Source organism: Cornus florida, unplaced genomic scaffold (assembly GCF_030987335.1).
Source record: "Cornus florida cultivar Cherokee Brave unplaced genomic scaffold, ASM3098733v1 CherokeeBrave_3.0.0_Hap2_Chr03, whole genome shotgun sequence".
Lineage (NCBI taxonomy): Eukaryota > Viridiplantae > Streptophyta > Magnoliopsida > Cornales > Cornaceae > Cornus > Cornus florida.
Genome location: NW_026775573.1, coordinates 39,673,089 through 39,693,211, shown reverse-complemented (window position 1 = coordinate 39,693,211; position 20,123 = coordinate 39,673,089). Strand labels below are relative to the sequence as shown.

The 20,123-nt window shown below is 34.2% G+C and overlaps 1 long non-coding RNA gene across 2 annotated transcripts; it reads right to left on the bottom strand.

Moving 5' to 3' along the window:
* Nucleotides 1-10,061: 10,061 nt before the first annotated feature.
* Nucleotides 10,062-13,748, bottom strand: LOC132300325 (uncharacterized). 2 transcript variants are annotated; one of them, XR_009480397.1, is made up of 2 exons: nucleotides 12,195-13,748; nucleotides 10,062-11,491 (listed from the first exon to the last, which is right to left on the bottom strand). It is a non-coding gene; the product is annotated as an uncharacterized LOC132300325 (long non-coding RNA). The 2 variants fall into 2 exon arrangements; XR_009480396.1 differs by having other exon boundaries at nucleotides 10,062-10,690.
* Nucleotides 13,749-20,123: the final 6,375 nt, after the last annotated feature.

Below are 20,123 nucleotides of genomic sequence, written 5' to 3'. Positions count from 1 at the left end.
TCTCTCTGTGTGTGTGTGTATATATATATATATTAGGTGATTATATATATATATATATATATATATATATATATATTCAAGTTGGGGATTTTGTTTGTGGGGTGAGAATTTTGCGATTAGGAAGTCTCCATGGTTACAATCTTCAAGTTTATATGTATATATATTGTGGAGTATATATACAATGGATGTTCAGGCAGCATCTATTGTGGTTGTGGTAACGCTAATACTGCCAATTGTTTAGTTCCCTTTCGTGATTGATTGGCAAATTCCTATGCCCAACAGAAGAGATTTTTCCTTAAAAGTAATGATACTTTCTTATTAATTCCTATATTGAAATACAAAAAGAAAATCATGATTCTAGCTATCTAAATAAATAAATATGCCAAGGATTCAATCAAGCCACAAGTTTCGGCAATAACAAACCATTCATCAAATATTCCTCTTCATTGGAGCAAAAAATTTCTTGTATATATAATGTAGTTATATATATATACATGGTGATAAGTTTGAAGAATTTTTTTTTTTGGGGTACACTTAAATTCACTACCTTTATATATATAAAAAAATTTACTTGTTTTTAAGTTTGTGTAATTGTGTGTGTATACATATAAGTAGGAAAAAGAATATATATATATATATATATATATATATATATATATATTCATACATATTAAATTAGGGGTAATTGGGTCATTTTATACATGCAACAACTTTTTTATAAGTCAATACAGAGTCAGAAGGGTAGCAATATCATTTTATATGAAAAAAATTGCTCTGACACCATTGAAAATTGACTTTTGGGGTGTCAATAAAAAACGGATCAAACGTTTATATGGTGAGTGATAGTTATTTTTGAAAGATATATCCATGTGATATTTGGCCAAATCTGAGGGGGTGTTAGTGAAATTGACTCTTTATTTTATTTTGCACCGATTAGTATGCCATGAGGGTTTCAGAGTTCATTTAGGGTATTTCTTTGAGTTTAGAACTCTTAGAAATACATCTCATGTCTTTTTTCCATTTTTTGAATTTTCGGTCCAAGAGTATCTGTGTAAGCCCCACGTCCGAATTTTTTGTGCTAAGGTAACCTTTTAGAGTCCATTTGCATTTGTATTGAATTATTCAACGTAAATATATGTATTTATGTGTTTAAATATATATTTGTTGCATGTTATGGTGTGTATTTGAATGGAGGGACATTTTATGCCATTTGTGGGTCAAAGTGGGATCCAAGGATTCACCAAAACCAAGACTATGGACCACACCACTAGATTTTAGGCCATTTTCTTCTTATTCCTGGCATGGGTTTACTCTCTCTCTCTCTCTCCAAACACAACTTTTACATGCTTTAACCTTTTATTTCAATCATTTGCACTAGGAATTGATCTTTGCCATGGAAGACAAAATTGGAGAGCTTGATGAGAGCATTGATTTGATCAGAGCAAAGTTTCATTTGGAGGTCTTTGAGGAATTTCTATTTTGGGGCTTTTGTCTTCCTTGAGGTAGAGTTGTCTAATAGTTATAGTCCTTAGGATTTGTAGTTAATGTCATGTTTTCCCCTTTGAATAACATACTAATTTGACGCTAATTATGAAAAGTAAATCTAGGATTTGGTGTATGTTAGAGTTCTTGCCTAATTGGTAGATTTTGTGTGACTATGTAAATTGTTGACAACATGATAACAATTTTCTATATATTGAATCCCATGATTAATTGATGCCAAATTGGTGATGATATTGTTGTGCTAACATGCCAATTGCTTATAGTATTTCCTATATGATGTTACACCCACAAATTTATGATTGTTGTAAACTTAATTTTCTTTATGAGTTGTGAAATTTTCATGAGAAGTAGAATTGTTCAAGTATTACACATTTCATTCTCATGACATCATTGGCATTCCATGGATATTATGGTGTGGGTGTGTAGAGACTTGTGTGTGGGAAATGGGAAGAGATGAAATGTGAATTTGAGTAGTTTTTGAGAAAATGAATTTGAAAGTTTTTGAGAAAAGGTTTTTCTCAAATCAACCTTGGGGGGGTACCCCTTCGTCGGTAATGCTAGCTAATTAATAGAGACACATGAGATCTGTGAGTAATTTTAGCGACTTAGGCTCTAAATGATGGTTGGGAGGTACCCTTCTGTCAGGGATGATAACAAAATTCTCCATAGGGACCTAGGGAGGTACCCAAGGTCCAGCTAGTTAGTACATTTTCATTGTAGGTGTGTGAACAAACGAGGGTGTGTGTGTGGTATGTGAGTTGCATAAAGCATTCCATGCATTGTATACATTAGTTGATGATGGTGACCAATTGATGATTTAAATGATGTTGTACACCCTTAGCGTGATCCTATTATCTCATCTCCATTCTTTGTTGTGCAAAACATGTGGTTGATTACTTTGCTTGAGGAGATGCCACTTAGGCAATCTCTACTGAGTTGTTGTGCTCAGTCCTTTACTAATATTTTTAGGAAATAGAAAAGAAGTAATAGACGATCCACAACCCCATCTTTGAAGCATTTGAGGATTCCTTTTGTAGCTTAGATGCTTAGCCTATTTTGAAGTGTGTAAATTTTGATGTATATGGCATTTTTTAATACAATGATGTACCATTTTGACAAGAAGTACACTTGGTGATTAGTCACATGTATTGTGAGGATATAAATGACTATGGGACCATTTACCCGTCTTTGGTGGTCTCATTGTTTCTAATCTATCGTTTGGATTTCTAGTCTTTTGAAATGTACTTTGAATCATGATGATGTATTTTGAACCATCATAATGTATGGAAGTTATTTTGGTGAGGTATTTATGCCTTTATGTATGTTTTGGGATAGGTTTGACTTGGTCTAAATGACCAATCTATGATTTAGAGGAGAGCACAATAAAAAAAAGGGTTATTAAGGCATTTTCTGGTTTCAGTCCGATTAATCGAATTTCAATCTGATTGATCGGATTTTCCAGTACTTAGAAAATTTTGAAATCCCTCAAAAATCTACTCTTGGTCCGATCGATGGATTTTAATCCGATCGATCAAATTTCAATCCGATCGATCAGATTTTCCCAGACTTAGAAAATTTTGAGGTTGTCAAAATCGCTCGCATTGACCAAACTTCAAACAATCATAACTTGGTTATTTTGAACCCAAATTAAACCATTCTTGAGATGCATTTTGAGCCACCTTTCAATTGGCATCAACCTCATTTTATAATTTTAACTTTAAATAACTATTTTACCCCTCGTAATCCTAGGGTTACGGCATGAACCAAAAGTCGGAGTTACCATTCTTTAATGATCCAATGTGGTTATAAATGACTAGTATGACTTATTATGTCTCCTAACTCATAGTAAGGTGCATAATGACCATTTTGCCTTTAGTTGACCTCAGGTTAGGGTAAGGACCCGTTAGCATTTCGGACCTACATAATCGGGTCGTTACACTTATTGTAAACCTAAATGGCCAATTTCTTTGTTGAAGGTAGCAAAGATAAAGGCCTATTAAGATCATTACATGGTAGCACGCACCCAATCTCATACTCAATATGGCAATTACTCACAATCAAGTTCTCATTGTAACCTTGATAATGACAGCGTGAAAGAAGAAATTGGAGTAAAACAATTATTATCAGTTGATTTCAAATTGCTAATGGAGGGCCCTACTACGATGACACTAATAAAATCATAAAGATCACTTAGATGAAAGTACTTTGTTTTATCAGTAAAAATGGTAATCTCTAGACTTGCTACCTCACCAATGACCTTCCACATCCTCCTCAACATTTAATTTGAAAATTTCATCAATTGGATCTTCAAATGAACAATATTGCTCACTTTCAATAACGAATTTTTTGTCATCATCTGCTTTTTCAATAACAGATTTTTCTTCACTTGAATCAAAGCAAGCTTCTACATCATTTTGGAAATTTAATTAGGAAACTTCAGTGACGTCAACGTCAATTAATTTTTGTTGCTTGTTTCGACCTCAGATATCTTGTCACCATCTGCTTCTGTTGCCGTTTTGAATACTATAACTACATCAACTTCAATTATAAGAAGTGAAGCAACACAATTTTTCTTCCGACCAATCTCTTGAGAATTACTGCTTGCTTTAACAAAATTATCACTATTCTTGATGCCATCATCATTCGACTCGTTGACAAACTATCTCTCTTTCCTGCAACTTTGATATTGGTGATACAATGTGTGGTGATATCTTAGTGGTAAAAATTTAGCAATTAACAATCTTTTCATCTTTGACCATGATTGTACACGTTGTTTTCCTTGCCACCTCCGATTAGTTTTTATCTATTCCCACCAAGCTGAAGCACCTTTCTTAAGCATGATTGCTACAAGAGGAACTTGCTTGTGCTCGGCTATATCAAAATACTCAAGAAAGTACTCAACTTCATTAGGTCAATCCAAGACATTCACAACACAAAAACTAGAAGTAAAAGTAAGTAAATAGTTTCTATCATCTCGATCCACCATAACTTCTCTAAATCTTAACTCCTCATCATCGAAAGAATCTGCATAGGCTGGAGGCCTACATGGATGTACATGAACATAACTCATACTCAGTTGGCTGCGAGATACATCATCAGCACGAACATGAACTTGGTTGCCAGGAATCCCAAAACCAGTTGCAACGAACTATTTTTGAGCATGTATGGTTGCCCAAAGGGCCTGCACTTCGCAATAAATGTTGCGAGAGCGGTTATTGCCAAAACAATCAATTACCATCAGACCAGGGTACGACAATGCTCTGATACCAATTGATGTAGTGGTAGCGATAACAACGTTCAAATGGAACTAGGGTTATCTTGAATCCACAAGATAGGTAGTTTGAATCCACAAACTAGAAGAAATTCGAATAAAATTATGAAATTTTATTGATAAAATTGATTGAATTATTCTTATATTGTAATACATATTTTTATAATAAATAAAACCTTAAAACTATAAAGGAAAATAATAGCAAAAAAGAAACTAATTGCTAAGTAAACTAAAAATATAAAGAAACCAATGGTTGAGGGAAATTAAAAACCAAAAAATTAAACTCCTTAAAAAATTGAATAAATTACACTCAGACTCCCTGAGGTTAGGTTATATTTCAACTAAATGAAAATTTTGGTTTTAACTTTCACTTACACCCAAATTTACATTTTGGCTTCTGACACATGTGAATTGAACCTTTTACTCTCAATTTTTTAGTACAAAATATATATAATTTTAAATGACAAAAAAACCCTATCTATAATGCCAAGAAAGAAGGATAATGCTTAGCTACTCACCGGTGAGTAGCTTCATCTTACTCACCTCTTGTGTGTTCCAATAATAATTTAGCACATCAATTTTAATAGAAAAAATAACACACGTACCCTTGGATCAACCATTGAATAAAAGTGGGTTATTTTTTTTTATTAAAACAAAATTATTATTAAAACACACAAGGAGTGAGTAAGGTGAAGCTACTAGAAAGAATTGGTTAATTACATTGGTTATCTGTAAGACTGAGTTGAGCTGGGTTTCGAAGGGGTGGTCAGATGTACACGTGGCGGTGACGTTTGATCAGACGGAGGAGCTTTTGAGTTTGATAAGACAGAGCGAAGCTAGGCCGTTGGATTGCAAGGATAAGGAGGGGAGGACACCGTTGCATCTTCGTCTTCAACTTGCCCCAATTTTTTGCTGTGGAACAGAGCATCGGAAACCATACGCTGCTGCCGCCGAAAATTGCATTGATCATCGTCGTAGCCGCCGTGTCGCAGATCGTCGTCGTTGTCGCAAATTATCACCGCTGCCCCAGATCGTCATCATTGTTTAACGACTTGAAGGGGTAGTGGTGGTGGTTATAGGGGCGAAGATGGTAGCTGGCTGGTGGTGGTGGTTACGGAGATAGAGAATTGGTAATGGCTAGGTATGAGGATTGTGGCGCTGTTGTTCCACGGAATACATGTGGAGGTGGGGATGGCAGTGGTGGTAGGAATGGAGGCGGCCCGGGCATCGATTGTGGTGGTAGCACAGCCACCAATATTGGTGGTGTGGTATTGGAGCCGCCATTATTGACGACTCATGGTGGTGTAGTTGATTTGGGGTGATTACCAGTGACGACTCGTGTGTGTATATCTATATATATATATCTCGAAAGTACTATGCATTGACCTTTTTTTAAGAAGTTTCTTATATGAGTTTCACTTTGAAAAATCCGTTTTTTAAGAAGTTTGAAGCAAATTTTGTTCCTAGATTTTTAGGAAGTAAATTGGCCAAAGATCTGACTTTCTCATGCTATTGGTGACTTTTTATTTTTATTTTTTATTTATATATATATAACAGTGAAAAGGTGGCCGTGTAACTAAAAGCGTACTCAATTCTGGACACTACCATTTATGCTTCTGTGTGCATATGTATCTATTTTAATGAAGTAATCTATTTTTACAAAAAAAAAAAAAAAAAAAAAAAAAAAAAAAAAAAAAAACTACATAGTAAAACCTTTCATTCCTTTCTATTTCATAGTCTTTGTAAATATTGCCACAGGTAGAATTCAAGCTTCAAAAAGAAGTTTGTGAACTTCTTTGCGAGACATCAGCATTACATAATTCTGAACAGGCATAAAGAGTACTTATTTTTAACAAATATATATATATATATATGTATATATATATATATATATATATATATATATATATATATATTATACTTATGATTGTGTGTGCATATGTATCTATTTTAATGTGTGAATTGGGGATGATGATGGTAGGAGGAGGAGGAGGAGGAGGAGGAGGAGAGGAGGAAAGGTGTATGTTGAGGACATTTTGGAAAGGTGTACGTTGAGGCATATGTATCCACTTTAAAAAAAACACTCGATGAACTGTGGATTGAGAAATTCGACGTAATAGAGTTCCACCCTCAACACGTACCTTTTGACATGTAAAAGTTTATGGAAGTCTCGACTAGCTTCGATTGGCAAAATTCTGATATCTGCTCCACTTTGCAAGAGACCTTAAACAAAGTCCATCTAGACCACACGGTACAAGTAATTTTCGAAAAGAATGAGAACATCCTTAATCTCCTTACTTATTGCATCCTTAAAGTCAACTCTTGAATCTATCCCATCCCAAACACTGGAAGTTTCAACATGTGTAAAACAGCAAAGCTTGTTATTTCGCTATTCATGAAACCTCACTTTTCCAATTGAATTTCCAAAGTTAATTACTGACTCTATATGATACTCATCACTGAATCACTGATATTAGAATTATCATTAAAATTTGTACAGCAAAGCGAGCCATCCAAACTAATAGCCAGCCCTTCAATTGGGCCAAGGTGGGATCTAAAGTGCTTTGTAAATTCAAGGCCAACATGCTTCTTCTTCCAAATTTCTTTATACCCATCAACAACCCCAAGTCTGAAAAATTGTACTGCTGAAATGGCAACATGTGTAACAACATCAACATGCGTACAGGGGCGGAGCCAGGATTTTGAGATTGGGGGGCCAAAATTATAAACAACATTACCTAGCTAAAACTTTGAAAAAAAATATATATATTACGTGGGCAAAAATATTTTATTATTTATTATATTCATACAAAAATATATCTATTTAAATTTTTTTCAATTTATTTAAATAAAAAAAAAACTAGTTATTTAAAGAAATTTTTTATCAAACTTTCTGAACAAACACAAATAAGATTTATGCCAAAATTATAAAAAAATTCAATTAAATAACTCTCTTTATTTACCGAAAAGGGAAAGAAAAACAAAAATAACTTTAAAAAAAATGTAACAATTGAAAATTTAACAAAACAATAACGATGATAAAAAAAAAAAAAAACACAAACAAATTAATAAAATAAAATTTTAGATTCTTAAATCATCGATTTTTGTTGATATTCAAAACTTCAAATGAAATTTTTGTTCTTGATTTTGTAAAAATTAATTTCTTATAAAATTCTTATAAAAACATTTCAATAAAAATGAATAAAAAGAAAAAAAAAAAAGTGATGGAAAGAATCATGTATGAGATGAAATTTTAAAATAATAAGATTATGGAAAGAATTGTACTAGTCACATTATGGAAAAAACAGTATTTGAGTTGAAACTTTAAGACAGACGCATTAAATTTTTATGTGAATTAATTTTTATCGGGATTCTATAGTCGTTAATTAAAATACTATATAAACTATCTTTTGTTAAATTCTAATTAAAGAAATAATTTTTTTTTCTCAGGGGGGCCAAGTATAAATTTTATACTATATATACTATATATACTATATATTTTATTTTTACTTATACTAAAAAAAATTTCCAAAAAATTAGGGGGGCCATGCCCCCGCCGGCCCCCCTTCCCTCCACTCCCTGCATGCGTATAACTCTTCTCAAACACGTTGGCAGAGGGAAGGGAGCCGATATAGACCTGCTCGAACTGGAGAGGACGCTTGAGACCAGCACGAGGGGACAAGTCGCGTCTAATAACAGAATCTTCCACAGTTGTAATCTTCCTTGCTTGTTACCATTACAGAACTTCATTCTCGTTTTGAGGCACCTCCGTTTCTTGCATGGTTTTATGAAAGAAGTCTGTGTGGTAACCAGTGAAGAGGTCAAACTTTGTTAAGCCAGCATGCTCTCCCGAGTCTTCATCTTCATCCTTCAGACATGGAACCATGTGAAATTGCCCCTGAAAATATTTTATGGCTCCGTCCCTGACTCTATATCCAACTCTTTCAAGCCAATAGTTGTTTTCTGAAGTTACATGGGCAATTTCATTCGTCTGCTCATCATCAATATTAATGTGTTTGTCATCTCCAATGGATTCAGATACAATTTATAATGTTGCTTACCATTAATTGCATAAGAACTACTGGTTGTTGCTTTTACAAAATCATCACTACTCTCGATGCCATCGTTGACAAACCGTCTCTTTTTCTTACAATTTTGATATTGTCAATACAACATCTGCTCATAATTTGGCGGTAAAAAATTAGCTATCAACAACCTTTCCAACTTTGACCATGATTGTACAAGTTGTTTTCCTTGCTACCTTCGATTAGTTTTTCCTTGTTCCCACCAAGCTGAAGCACCTTTCTTAAGCATGATTGCTACAAGAGGAACTTGCTTGTATTCGGGTATATCAAAATACTCAAAGACGTAATCAACTTCATCAAGAAATCCTCAACACAAAAACTCGAAGTAAAAGTAAGTAATTTGAGTTTTTTTTTTTTTAAACTTACGATTGTCCAGATATCGAATCTGTATAAGCTGGAGATCTACGTGGATAAATACGAACATAATTCATGCTCAGTTGGCTGCGGGACACATCATCAGCGTGGACACAAATTGAACCATGAACCTGATTGCCACCAATCCTAAAACCCTATTGCTACAAACCGATCTTGAGTATGCATGGCTACCCAAGGGGCATGTACTCACCGATCTTGAGTAGCCTAATGCTATCATTATCTTCCACATTGGATTCTATACAGAGACGGAGGGAGCTAAAGAACCGCCCGTTTAGGGGGTCCCTTGGATTTTCTCCCTCTCTTATATTTTATATGTATTTTATAATTATATATATATATATATATATATATATATATATATAATAAATATATAGAAGGTGCCCTCCTCAATTTTCTCATTCTTCATAGAATTTTATAATAATATATATATATATATATATATATATATATATATATATATTTAATAAAAATATAGAAAGTGCCCTCCTGAATTTTCTCATTCTTCATAGAATTTTATATATGTTTCCTAAAAAAATATCATTATCTCTTTCTATATATATATATATATATATACTCATAACTATTGAGTTATATGCATGTACATTATATTGTAAATATTTATCTTTATGGTGTACAATACTACAATGTGCCCCAAAAAAATTTTCTGTCAATATTCATGTGTTTGTCATCTCCAACGAATTCAGATACAATTTATAATGTTGCTTACCATTAATTGCATAGGAACTACAGGTTGTTGCTTTCACAAAATCATCACTATTCTCGATGCCATCGTTGACAAACCGTCTCTTTTTCTTGCAATTTTGATATTGTCGATACAACTTCGGCTCATAATTTGGTGGTAAAAAATTAGCAATCAACAACCTTGCCAACTTTGACCATGATTGTACAAGTTGTTTTCCTTGCTACCTCCGATTAGTTTTTCCCTGTTCCCACCAAGCTGAAGCATATTTCTTAAGCATGATTGCTAACAGAGGAACTTGCTTCTGTTCAGGTATATCAAAATACTCGAAAGACGTAATCAACTTCATTAAGCCAATCTAAGAAATCCTCAACACAAAAACTCGAAGTAAAATAAATAATTCGAATTTTTTTTAAACTTACAATTGTCTAGATATCTATAGTTTGATTAACCACAACTCCTCTAAATCTGAACTTCTCATCATCGAAAGAATCCACATAGGCTGGAGATCTACGTGGATAAACACGAACATAACTCATACTCGGTTGGTTGCGAGACACATCATCAGCGCGGACACAAACTGAACCACGAACCTGATTGCCACCAATCCCAAAACCTATTGGTACAAACCAATCTTGAGTATGCATGCTACCCAAGGGGCGTGCACTCCCCGATCAACGTCGCTAGAGCTGTTGCTACCAAAACCTGTTGCTGCCAAAACGATCAACCACCATCCAACCAAGGTACGACAAGGCTCTGATACCAATTGATGTGGCGGAAGCCATTAGACATTCACAAGGGTTGGGTTACTTTGGATCCATAAAGTAGGTGTTTTGAATCCATAAAACAAGAGATAAATTCATAAAAAATTCTGAAATATTATTGATAAAAAGTTAAATTATGCTCTTGCAGTACAAGTACGTGAATATTTATAATAGAGAAACCATAATACCTTAAAGGAAACTAATTGCTTATGTAAACTAAAAATATAATGAAACTAATGGTAGAAGGAAATTAAAAACTTAAAATTAAACTCCCTAAAAGAAATAAAAAATAAAAATAAAAAAATAAAAAATAAAAAGAATAAAAAAATAATATAAAATCTACTAAAATTGTCCAACATCAGTATAAAATCAATAAAAATCATAAAAATGAATGCACAATATAATTCTAAAAAAAAAATTGTAGATAAAATTCGAGGAAAACCCCATATTCATATGGGTCTGACGGTTGGTTGTAAATACCAATATAGTGTTAATAATAATTACTGGTACATAATATGTATAATATTATAATGATAACATATATATATATATATATATATATATATATATATATATATATATATATATATCTCAAGGGTAAACAAAAGAACCTGATAAAGAAGAAGTGTACGCGCAGCAATGGTTGACTATATGTGGCTAAGAGTGATAATATAGTAGATCTATATGTGAGATATATATAAAATAGGTACAAGGTCATTTTTGTCCCAAAAATATATTAGAAAACTCAATGTTCAAGCTCCCTTTCAACTAACTTTCGTCAATAAAGTTACCCCTCGAATGGTTGAGGGGCCAAAAAAATAAAAAAAAGAAATTTAGTGCAAAACACAAATAGAAAAGAAAGATTTAATGCACTTCACCCTTAAAAAAATATAAATATTTGGCTGCATTCTAATATCCTTAGGTTTGTGTATCTGATGCATCTTATGCATGCATACCAACATCCCAACATCCCATGTAACATAGCCTTTAACGTGATAAATAACAAACAGTTTTGCAAATAATTGAAATATGAAAATTATGGTTGAATTGATTCTGTTATGTATGTATTTCTCATCTTTGAAGCAACAGTTAGAATGGTAATGCCATAATGAACAATAGTGCCCACAAACTGATTTAGTACTTTCCACAACCAAATACAAAATGAACTTCAACACAACCTCCACCCCACTAATCAAAAAAGAAAAAAAACAACACAAATTTCAAGATTTTTACTTCAGTCATCAGATTTCAAATTTCCAATTATGCGGCAAATTGTATGGATAAAAATATTAGTTATATCTAATATTTTGAAATTTATATTTATTGCGGTCACTAAGTCACCTAATTGAGTGAAATGTTAAATTCATCACCACCATAATAGCCTTTGTAAATCTAATAATTTATAGAAAAAGAGTACCTATTCAACCAAATACCCAGATGCTGATACACACACACACACATATAACATGTACACATGTACTCTAGTACGGTAGTACCTGATAGGTGGAGTTCTTGGTGTAGCTATAAGTGCCATCTCCACCAATCATCGGATATGATTCTGTCATTGCGACTGCTTCCTTGTTGCTCTGCTTTCCCTCCCCGCCAAATTAATTGTGCGAGATTTCAGAACTCTCTACTATATTATATATATATATATATATATATATATATATATATAAAATATAGACACACACACATAATAGATAGTAGATGTATAATATTTACACACTTTTGACTTTGGTATGAACGCGGGGTCCACAATAATGCTGAACTATATACTCGGTATATGTTGTCTGCATTGGCGGCTCCATGTGCCGTGTACCATTGATGATTGTAGTACCATTTTGTCAATTTGTAGGGCCAAAGTTGAGAAATGAAAATGCATTGTTGATTTGGTATCATTTGAATTTTCAACGAAATTGTCCATTCATTGGGAGTTGCGTACTAAGACTCACCCAAAAAAAAAAGTTACTTATATTGAGAGATTGAGATTTGGGAAGAATTCCATAGGCGGGACATTTATTTTATTTTATTTTATTTTTCTTTTTTAGTCGGATAATACCATTACATCTATTTAGTAATTGTCTATGATTAAAGTGAGAATTGGAAAGCTTTTTCTCTTACCACCTTGTACATACAAATTAAATTCCAAACAAAAACACAATTGTCTGAATAGAAAGGTCAGTATTAGTTGAACTATCACTTTCTGAATTCTCTAACTCCAAGCTAGACAATAAAAAATATAAGGGAAAATTAGAGATTAGCCCTTCTTTTGCACTCACTAATCCCTATAAGTGCATTATAGATTTTTTGGGCTTCAATTTGAAAAGCTGATCATTATTGACTTACCTCATTCACCATATCCATAAGCGTAGACCCAAGGAAATCAAATATCAGACCAGGCATGAGCACTACCATTATCCTGTCCTTTTTAAACTCCAGCCACAATCTCTTTTGCTATGGCATTCAGAAACATCTTCATGTCCTTTGTAAACTGAGCTGCATAAGCATTTGTTACTTCCTCCGAGGCACTTGTGTAGTAAATTCTTCCACTGTTCCATGTTTGTGATTTTAGCTCAGAATGAGACTCATATAATATTGAATATCTGTTTGACAACATTTATTTAGCTCAAAATGAGACTCATATAATATTGCAGACTCAAAATGGACAACAAAATTAAGAAAATTCTAAAGGGAAAAAAAAACCTAAAATTCAAGATTTATACTTCAGCCACCAATGTATTGGGTTTAGCATTATCTGTTTTAAAATTTTAAAATTCTAAAAGGCAAACTGTCATATAGATGTTTTCCCTTACAAGTAACTGAGAGAATTATATTTATTGGGGTCAATAAGACATCCAAATACCCAGATGGTGATATACATATACATATACATATATATATGTATGTATGTATATGAAGCGTGTAATCTACTTATCTGATAGGTGGAGTTCTTCGTGTAGCTGTAAGTGCCATCTCCACTATTCATCGGATATGATTCTTTCATATTTTCCTCTCTGCCAAATTAATTGTGTGAGACTTCAGAGCTTTTTTCTTCGCTTTGTATACGGTCAGTCTCTCATACAATTGGGAGGCAGGAACTTCTAGTCTCCATTGGCGGCTCCATGTGCCGTGTAACATTTGACCATTGTACTACCATTTTTTTCACTCTGAAGGACCAAATTTAAGAAATGAAAATGATTTTCTTAATTTTGTATAACGTGATTTGAAAAAATTGACAAAGAGATCCTAACAATGGTAAATTGACTTTATTACTCTTTGATATAAAATAAATATTTTAATTGACTTAAATAGCCTTGGATCAAACCCTAACACAAACCCCTCTCAAGTACAACCCATCTGAGAACCCTCTCTCTTTCTCTCTATATGTATGTATGTATATATATATATACTCGCGCGCGCGCACACATACACATACATCACCACCACTACATATACCACCGCCGCTGCATCATCATCACACCTCAGCCACTGCCGTATCATCATCACACCTCAACCGCCACAACTGCCACCCCATCATCATCAGTAGTAGCAATATCCTCATCTACACACATCACCACCCCCAGTTCTTGACCTAGTTCACACCAGGAACCTCAACGATCATCAACCGAAGAGACCATAAGTTCATGTGAGCCTCAATCATCTTTAGCCAAACAGGTAAAGTTTGAAAGACCCAGATCGATGTACTGTTCCGGTGAACTCTAAGCTTAAACCAAAGGGACTTGGATGGAACGGCGAGGAGATCCTATATTGTAATCGACATGAAAGGGCTCTAATCTGACGGCGGAGGCAATGACCTATTGATTAGACAATCGGGTGAGATGGGTCCCGTGGTTAGAGTACTCAGCAACGAAAAGGGGATGTACTCAGACGACAGAGGCGATGACCACATCTTAAATTGGACGGTAGAGGCGATAAGGTTCAGATGAGCATGTTTTGGCGAGCGTCACCTGCAAGGCCGATGAGGTGGCAGTGGTGGTGGCGATGGCTCTTCTTCGGTGCCCATCTCTGATTTGCGATTCTCTTCTTCGTACTCCATCGGTAGATTTAGATCTGTGGTGGTGGTGGAGGGGAAAATGGGTGGTGGTGGTGGCAGAGCTCTTCAGGCGAATAGTGGTTGTGATGGTGGTGACTGGTGTGTGGTTGTGTGTGTGTGTGTGTGTGTGTGTATATATATATAGAGAGAGAGATATAAAAAGGGTAATTTGGTCATTTAATTATTTTGATATTTTACAATTAAAATTAATAAAATAGTAAAGGATAAAGTAGACTTTTCTCATGTTTTAAGACTTTGTTTGGATTGCAAATCTCACAAGGTGGTGTCATTGTCTAAAAATATGACAACTTGTACATGTGTGTCCTTACCCCAAACCTCAGTGGGTGTCAATGTACTTTACCAAAATTTTAAATACTTCAACTATCGTTTAGAATTCCTTTCACACAATGCTCTTCTTCCACATTCTCCTTATCCTTTTTAATTTCTTCGCCTCTTCATAATATCAATTGAAACCCCTTTTATAAAATAACCTCCATTAAAATATAGTTCCATCAAAACTGATGTAGGGTAAAAAGTAAAAAATATATAATATATTAATAAATGGAGGGGGACATATGGGGCCAATGCATAAATGTGAAAGAAAGAAATAAAAAGGGTTTATCCTGTGTAGCAATATATAACTTGTATATATATATATATGTGTGTGTGTGTGCGTGTATATATATATATATGTATATATGTATGTATGTGTATGTTACATGTTGTAGGTGGTGTAAGAAATTACTCCCTCTGTCCCAAATTAAGTGTCGTCTTTGGGAACTGTGACTTATATTGTTGTAAGTCACAATTCCCAAAAATGATACTTAATTTAGGACGGAGGGAGTATTGTAAATAATGAAGGAGTGAGAGGTGTGATAGTGAATAGTTCAAAATAATGTGTGCTTACTACCTAGTCAATGCATAGGTGAAATAAGAGTATGAAGTAGTTATAAAGGAGAAACATGAAGAAATCATGTTGTGCGGAGCCAATAAAGAAACAGTGTTATGCTAGAAAATGTGGTTCGATGCGTTGTTGGAAAAGTTAGAAAAATTAGGTAAAGGAGTCAGCTGCACAATCGCAATATCCAGAAGGACCAACTATATATATATAAGTAATGTGAAGGAAAATTCATTCAACCTATTTTAAAATGAAAATATGAGTAAATTATAACTCTTTTGAGTTTTAGGGCTTTTGCTCTTTCTATCATTCAACTTTCACAACGTTAGTTGGTATCAAAGCCTTGATTTACCCTGGTCTGATGTTGACTGATTATGAGGTAGTAACCGCTTTGCGACGAAGATCACAAAGTGCAGGCCCATTGGGTAACCATGCATACTCAAGAACAACGATTTAGACAAATTTATAGTCTTGGGATTTGTGGCAACCAAATTCATGATCTTGTTCGGGTTCATGCCGAAGATTTTCCTCGCAGTCAATATAATATAGGTTATGTTCCTATATATCCATGCAAGCCTTTAGCCTATACAGATTATTTTGAGATGTGAAGCTTGATTTAGAGATTTGAGGTGTTAAGAAGACTTTGTGTGTGGTATTTTTGGTGTTTTGTCTTATGGTAAGGATTATTATAACTTAGGAGATTTTGATGCTTTTCTGATTCTGTGGAGTTCGATCCATTATCACTTGAGGGCACAGACTTGTCAGGCTTTGGATTCGTACTTGGGAGTTGTTTGATAGAGGCATTTTAAGGAGTCTTGATTTGATTAAAGTGACTTGATTTAGAGGTTCTATGATTTTTGAGTTGTCGGTTTTCTTTGTATTGAGGATTTAGCGCCTTAAGTGTGACAGTGTCGATGGTATTGTTGTCAAAGTTTTGGGATTGGCCGAGATGGTTTAGTCAGATGTCTTTGGACCATACCCCAACTCTTACAGAATATCGGGTTACCGTAGTGCTTTTGGCAATGATTGTTTTGTGACATTGATGTCATTTGTATTGAGAGGTTTCATGGGTAGACTTAGTGGGGACATGTTATGAACTAGGGCTATATACTGTCATGTTACTGTACGAATTTGTGTGTTGTGGGTAGGTGCTGGTTGCCGGTAATGCTACCTTACTGACGAGTAAGTGTGGGCGGGTTCTAGACACTGCCATACTACTATACATTTGAGTACATTATGGGTGGGTTCTAGTTGCTATTCATTCTGCCACGCTACCTTTTTTGAGGTACCTTGATTTAATTTGCTGTTGTTTTGAGTTCTTTTGGTAATTGTCTTTGGATTCATAAGTTGATTTAGTTGGTGACGTGTTTCACGGTTTTATAGTTTCCTGTTCTTTTGTTTGATCTTGAGGTTTTGGGAGTTGTCCTTTGGTACTTGATGATGCATTTCTGGACGTGACCTTGTGGTTGGTCCTTATTTTGTTCTCTATAGGATGTGTCTATTTTCGGGAACGAAATCTCTTTAAAGAGGGTAGGTTGTGATGACCGTGTCATCTTTGTCCTTTTTGCGACATTCATTATTTATTTAATTATTTATTTATTTGTTCAATTCTTTTCTTATTGCCTTATGGTTTTGTGTTCGGAAATGTTTTACGACATCACATGCATTAACTTTAATTTAATTTATTGTTAATGCCTAAATTAATTGTGTAGAAAAGCATGCTTGTTTAATTTCATTTCCTAGGGGTATAAATGCATAGTTTCTTCAGAAACAATTTAATTTTTCATGGTTAATTGTGTAATTAACTTTCTAAGATATTTTGGCTGAGGGACCTTTTTGTAATTATTTTTGTGAGATGTTTAGAAGATGGACCTTTTTGCAATTTTGAAAAGTGTGACAAGTGTCATATTTTCCTTCGATCATTTGTTGACTTTTGGTTGGAGACACCTGGAAGCATTAGATGAAGATAAGTGGAGGGTAGTGATTAAACTTTGTGAGAATGCCTAAGATCATGACAAGTGGAGGGGTGTGATGTGTGTGTGTGTGTGAGAGAGAGGTAGTGTTAGTATTGTATTTGTGCCTAACAACTTCATTAGTTAGTGGAATTTCTAGTAAAATCACTTTGTCTTCCTCACCTTTCACCTAAGCCACCATTGAAGCTTGAAACCCTAGCCTTGGAAGCTTATTTTCAACCCTCTTCCACTAAGCTTTTGGTCTTGCACTTCGAAGACAAAAGCTTCCCCTCACCATTGTCTACCACACCTTGTCTTAGATTTCCACTTTGCTTCCATTTTCCGTTGGTTTCTAGAGAAACAATTCTCTAGTGAGGTAGGGGGTGTTTTATGTTTATACCCTTAGTGTTTTAATGTGTTATTTGAGGTTAATATACATTGTATACATGTTATTTAAATTCTAGGGTTGTATATGGATGAAAGTTGTATATAACTAACCTAGAGTTTCATATTGTTCAAGGCTTGTATGTGATTTACTTCTTGTATAGGTGTTATTTCATTTGGTAGAGAATTAAAATCTAGTGATTTATTATAGTGTAACTATAGACTTTTTACATGATTCTTACCAATGAATTAGTTGAGAAATTGATACTATGTTGTTGTGTGATTAAGGAATTGAAATTCATTATACATTAGCATGAATGGATTTCCTATGTTGACAATTTTGTAGTAGCTTAGTTTCATTCACATTTTGAACTTGTCATTGCAACGACCATTGTTGTTTTGAAGACTTAGAGTATGGATTGTGTGGTTACATTTTTAAGGCTTATAATACTAGCATGATCAAATCCTTTATGTGAATAACATAATGTTAGTTTAAGTGTGACAAATTAATGACTTGATTGAATGACTATTGAGTAGTTTACATTGTTTTAGTATTGTGAACTTATTGATATATTGTCTATGTGAGTGAATCATAGTGTGTGTGTGTGCCACTTTGGCCTTAGGAGCATGGTGGTCATCATTTTGTTCATAAAGTTCATAAGGTTATAAGTTGTGTGTGTACGACATGCATAACATGATTGAAAGATAGAAGCTATCCGAACTTGAGAAGTGGACATCGAGTCCAAGGGATGAAATTCCTTATTCACACTAGGCCAGTGAGGTACGGAAGTGCACCAGTTGTTTAATCATATAAGATATCTGGCATAACATCACATTGCATCATGGTGTCACATGCGTGACTTACACCGTAGCGGAGTCTATGTGTTGGTTGAGTTATAGTTCTTAGAGTGGTGTAAACTTTATTATCCTTCTAACTTTGTGGTAGTTATTTTTTTTGCAAGTATATTCCTATTGTTTAATTGCATTGCTTATTGTGGATTGTGTTTAAAATATTTCCAAGGTAGCTTTAGGATGATCCCCTAGCTTCACCTCGAACTTAGATGTTAGGGGGCATGATCCATGTGTATTCGTTTATATTACACTTGCAAAACCATTAAAACTTTAGGTTATACGCATACGCATTATCCTACTAACTAATTCGATTACTCACCCTAGTTGATTATTATTTTTCAGGGAAGGAGACACTCTTCTTAGATGCACAACATCCATAACTCAACTTGTGTTTTATTTGGTCATTTTTTATATATTTAGAGCATGCAAGTGTTAGCATGATTTACTTATCTTTTGAAGTTAACAATGTGCAATGTAATTAGAAGCTTGTCTTGCTTCCTTTTGTGTGTGTAATATATACCCTAACACTTTATATTTATGTCAACTTATCATGTATGTAATGAGGCCAAGGGCTAAACACTTCAACGTTTATGAATTATGTCATTTAGTATCATGTTTTTATATCTTTGACATACCATGCACTCGGGGGAATTTCCGTCATTTCACTTTGCTTTTTATTCTTTGTTTGGACCTTAAATGATCTTAGTGTGAGATATATTTTATAATTGGCTAATTTTGTTGTCAAAACAAGTCCGATTGAGTTGTAATTTTTCAGTTCAAAATTTCAAAGATTGAAGATCGGATGCGGAATTGAAGAAATTCAAGTGTTCATGGATTGCTACACTCCAAGATGATGAGAACAATACTTTAGGAAGATATGTGAGTGAGGAAGAACACTTAGAGAGTTTTAGAAGGTTGAAGGAAGTAGAGAATACCTTTCTCTCCATTTGGAACCGATAGGAGAATCCTTGAACCGGTAGCAAACCTTGGTCTTCAACAGGTTTGGTTACTGCCAACGTTGAACTGGTACCACAGTTGGGAACCGGTAGCCAAAGTAAGTTGAAAAGATTTCTGACCTTCTTAAACTGGTACTAAGTTTGGGAACATGTACCAAAAGTCCTGACAGCATTAGAACTTTCAGTTTATTCTTCTGTTTGTTTCCTTTTTGATCCCAACTTCTTTCCAAGTCCTATGCACGAAATTTTTCATATTTTCAGAGAGACTAAGACATTCTAAACTCTATATAAACCTTGGCAGTCATCTAGGGTTATTCATGGCTTTA